General features: G+C 40.1%; 1 pseudogene; it reads right to left on the reverse strand.

Moving 5' to 3' along the window:
- The window catches only part of LOC138032155 (ALK tyrosine kinase receptor-like), a 28,052-nt pseudogene that overhangs the window by 22,166 nt on the left and 886 nt on the right, over positions 1 to 5,000 (reverse strand).

A 5,000-nucleotide genomic window follows, 5' to 3' on the forward strand; every position in this document is an offset into this window, starting at 1 on the left:
TTGATGGAGGTTGCATCTTTGGTCCGAGATGTTTATAAATACCAAATTCGGACTTTTGACGAATTTATATGGGCGAAATCAAGAATTCAAAGAAAATTGACACCTTTGAATTTTGATCCCGATAAAGCACCATATCGAGGCAGGTGAGAAAGATGATGATAAGCATAGAAACGAGGATGACAAAACGGAACAGGAAGGAAAAGCAAAAATCTTATGACGAGAATAAGAGCGGGACACATATGGAAAAAGGGAAGAGAACAGGACAAAAGCTCGTGGAGAGTGCAACAGAACCCACCTCCAGTTTTCATGTCGCAATACGCGAATACCGCCGTACCCGGTTTTATAGTCGACAGCCAGTACTTGGCGCTGACAACTTGACCTTCGCTCGCTTTTATTTCTTGGCAAGACACGGCTGCCAGTTCAGGGATAGAACCCAAGGGGACTGGAATTGAAAGATACAGGGATCGTTAGTTCTCTAACTTTAATAGGCCAGTTTCGTATTCTCACGGTTAGACTGGTTCTAGCATGATATAGAGGCTGATGCGGGGGAAATAATTTGCATGTGAAAAGGTTTCCCTGCATTAGCTTCCGTTGCAACCCAACCATTAGACTAGAACCTGGCTTATTTAGGCCTTGTCTCAGAGATTGACATCTAGCTCAAATTCGGCGACTTCGGCTTCAACTGCAGCTTCGACTTTGGCTTCGAACTTCTGAGGCAAAGAACTCGAATGAATAGTTTCCCATGCAATTTTTTTTTCGCAAAATATGCAAAAAAGGAAAAAGAGCTCTACTCCGCTAAGCGAGTTGCCATTACTTGAACGGCATAAATCAGTTGTTTCCCAGCACATGAAACAGATGACACCGTTCCACATTTGTTGCACAATGTTGTACGGCCCGTTTACACGAGCAATTTTTATTCTCTATTTTCGAATTCCCCATAATACACTTTGTTTGCCCCCCCAAATTTTGCATAAACCATTGTTTTCAAATGCTCTTGGGATTATGCAGTGTCCCCAAGAGCATTTGAAAACAATAGTTTATGCAAAATTTGGGGGGCAAACAAAGTGTATTATGGGGAATTCGAAAATAGAGAATGTGACAATTTTTATTTGTCGTAAATGGTTTGAACCCAGGAGTCATATCATAATTAAGTAAATTACGATCGTCCTGGCGAGTGTAGTCCTGAAAAGGACTGTTTGAGATGACATTGACTGACTGCTCGTGTAGACAAGGAAATTTGACCAATTTTTATGTGACAAATGTATTTGCTGAAAAGCTGGCTTGTTCTAGTTTTTGTGTCAAATTAAAATTGTCAAATACGAAAAATTGCTAGTGTAGACGACTCGTCACATAAAATGTGGCAAATTCTTGCCTCTTAGTGAAGAACGACCAGGCAACCTCGCCTTGCTGTTGTCCAAAGGCATTGCTGACCCACTCAACTGGAAATTGTCAGCTTTTATTTTTGTGCTTCCAACACCATCAAATTTATTTGCCATATAAAATTGTCACATAAAAAATCTCTCGTCTAGACAAGACTTTATCGGAAAGAGAGACAGCCGTGGTTGCTCCTTAGTCAATCATATATTTCATTCACCTCTGTTTATGTCTCGTCTGAAATAATATCGGTCTGGATCAGGGACAAAATCCTCTGGTCTGGCTTCTTTGGTACGATTACTGAACTCACACATGCGCAGAGACATCACAAAGTTTAGGCTTTGGCATCGACCATCTTCGCGGCAGACGGCAGACTAACGCACATGGTATTCCGATATGGGCGCGCATGGTTCTGTAGATGTGTTTCTGCAACATCCACCCCAAGACGGACTCCTCTGATTCAGTCGCAGGGCACGTCTGAGTCTCTGCCACAGTGATAATTTGACAAAAGGCAACTAAAGTCGGGAACACAGAGAGAGATACCATGTCCTTTTGGGTCGAGCACACTGAAACGTTGATAAACGAATTCGTAATGACGATTTGGAAATGGAAACTGTCATGACAGAAATGTATATTTGAAGTGCGGGTTATCGTAGACCAAAGATAGAAATGATCAAAAACGTAAAACAAACAGCGGTTACAAACATAATGATAAAGCGCATTTTGCTTTTGAGCCGACGTTTCGTATGCTACAACATATATCTTCAGAAGTGACGGTTGAACAAATTCAAATCCCCGGACTTAACTGGACAATTTATTAACTAAAAAAATTGTCATTTAGACAGCTGAAAATTTCAGCCGACTTCAACGGGATTCGAACCCATGACCTCTGTGGGTGCCGATGCAATGCACAGCAGCAATGAGCATTGCACCGGCATCGCAGAGGTCATGGGTTCGAATCCCGTTAAAGCCGCCTGAATAGGCAATTTATTAAACTGTCCAGTTGAGTGCGTGGATCAATTCCATCGTTCGGAAACTGTCATAGTACAGATTTTGCATTGGGTTTATGCAAGATTGAATTAGATAAGAATGCTCTTATGGCATTGGCGATCACCCCAGCACAGTCACAAATGAATCTATTTTTAGAACTACAGTTCCTGCGAAAACTAGTTGTCATGTCCCTGAAAAAAACATGGCGGAAACAATCACGTGTCACATGGCTTTTCCTGATTGGTTAAAGTGGTGGCCTTTTGTTTTTTTTCACGTGTGAAAAGTATCTAAAACTAGGTCCATGAGCAGGAGCGCAAATTGATAGAGCCAGAAACTGTCTTATCTAATTCACTCTTGGTTTACGTGAAACGGTAAAGGATAAAAGGCAGGCTGTTGCTTCATTTTTTTGTCAGCAAAGTGAAAATTTTCTCTTAAGCCGCTGCTACACGTTGAAACTTTTAGCTGAAACTTATGTGCAACGACGCTGTAAAAACGTTTTAGCAGGCGTTGCACCGTGTAACATAGAAAGTCGAAACCCGTTCGGGAACGTTGAAACCGGTCTCGAAATGTTGTTTACATGGCCTCGGCTAGTTTCTGATTCGTTCACGCGGCGTAGCGTAACAAGACCGAGAGAGACCAGTTTCAGGAAGTGGTGTTACACGGTGGAACTCCTGTTTTTATCACCACTGCTATTGCTGCGACCGTTGCAGAAGTAGAAAGCGGTTTTACTTTTCGTGAAACTTGTCTCGCTACGACAGTTCAAAAAAGTTTCACGAAACCGACCACGTTGCACGGTGCAATGCCTCCTGAAACTTGTTTTGCAGCGCCACTGCACACAAGTTTCAGCTAAATGTTTCAACGTGTAACAGTGACTTAATATATTGTACTGAAAGCCTGGAATAGCTATCCTTGGCATGCACCTGAAGTCATGGCGGCCATGTTTGTGTACTAAACAATTCTCTTCTTGTCAAATCCCGTAATACACCTCTTGCTAACTGCGGGTGGTGTCACGTGAAACATGGCCTTGCGTTCGAGTTTCAAGTCTCTGCGGTTCAAGTTCTGACGGCTAGATACCCTTCTTGTGGTAAGGGATTTACCGAAGCGTTTTTCACCTTAAAATGCTGTAGGAAATCACGTTTAATTAAACCTATAAGTTATATTTTTTTTCCCGCCAAATGCCGAACCTTGTCTTAAAGTCTATTTATGCCGCCACGGCTTACCGCGGTTTGAAGTTTGCGGTTGACTTTGAAAACGGGATGGTTTATTTTTTCGTTTTAAAGTTGTTATCTCCAAAGAGCAGAGCGAATGCCGTGTCAGGGTGAACTGCTACTTCCGCGGGTTGACCGGTTCACTCGTGATGTTTTGATCAATGGTCTCAAATTGCACATCTATGGCCCGTGCAATTTTGAGAACTTTCATAAAAATCACTAGTGTCCATAAATCACGAAATTCTATTTCGATCTCTTGAAAACGAAGCCAAGATAACTTCGAAACGTCGTCTTTTATCGCCAATCTTTGTTGCGAAGAGATTAATATACCTGAAATTTACTCAACAGCTCTCTTCTTGGCATTTCCCTCAAGTTCCTCAAATTTTCCGTGATTCATTAATTATTAATGTTGCAAAAGAGTCGACTTTAGCTTACTTCTTATTGAGAGGAATTAAATGACATTTTAAAATTAATCTGCCGCAATTGGCTTTTGAGAAACGTTTCGTTAGGATAAAGGAAACGCTCTCAAATGTTTAATTGCATTATTAAACTGCATGTTGAATTACAACATTGTTGCAATTTTCAAATGTTTAGCTTCTTTCTGGATAAGAGTGATTGAAGGATATTTTTTAATTAATTTGACTGAAATTTGGCTTTTGAAGATCTTTTCGTTAGGATAAAGGAAAAGCTCAATCCAACTATGAGAAATGGTTTTGTGTAATGGTTCTTTAGGTAATAATTTCATGGAATATTAATTTAGACATGCCTTTTGCATGTTTTTAATTTTCTGGTGACAATGTTCTTATAAATAAAGTGTTTTCCCTTGGAATAATCAACTATTAACGTCCTTTGTTGCTGTTGTCAATCATGAAGAGCAATTGATGAAAGAGTGGACATTTAACTAATTGCTTAAACAATTTTCCGATAAGATTGGTTAAAAGAGGAAAAAATAAAGCCGTGCAGTACGCATTTCAGCCCACATTTTTGCGCTACTCTGCTTAACGACGAAGTGAACTCCTCAAATTTGAGGTTCTGACGACAAAGCAAGCTTACAAATGCGAATTTTCTATTCTTACTCTGAAACCGCTCGCACCAATTTATTTTCAGGATACGTCGTCCCATTCTATGGCGTGAACTATTATTATAGAAAATTAACGCTCATGTTAATTAGCGTATTTGAAATTAACGCGATTTGAAGGGAATTTTGCTTCCCAATAAAGGAAATAGACGCGAAGTATTCAAATTCAAGTTAATTTCCTATAATAAGGTAGATGGAATAGTCAGGAAAGACTTACGAAAGTGAAATGTTGTATTTTTAAGATAACGTTTTTGTCTACGTTGGCGTCGTAGGTCTTGAAGTCCCTATTCTCTCTGACCTTTAAAAATAATTTAGCTATTTTCCCCTTCGAAGGTTTGTTTGAATGAGGG

The sequence above is a fragment of the Montipora capricornis genome, chromosome 14, assembly GCF_036669925.1.
Source record: "Montipora capricornis isolate CH-2021 chromosome 14, ASM3666992v2, whole genome shotgun sequence".
NCBI classification, from domain to species: Eukaryota; Metazoa; Cnidaria; class Anthozoa; order Scleractinia; family Acroporidae; genus Montipora; species Montipora capricornis.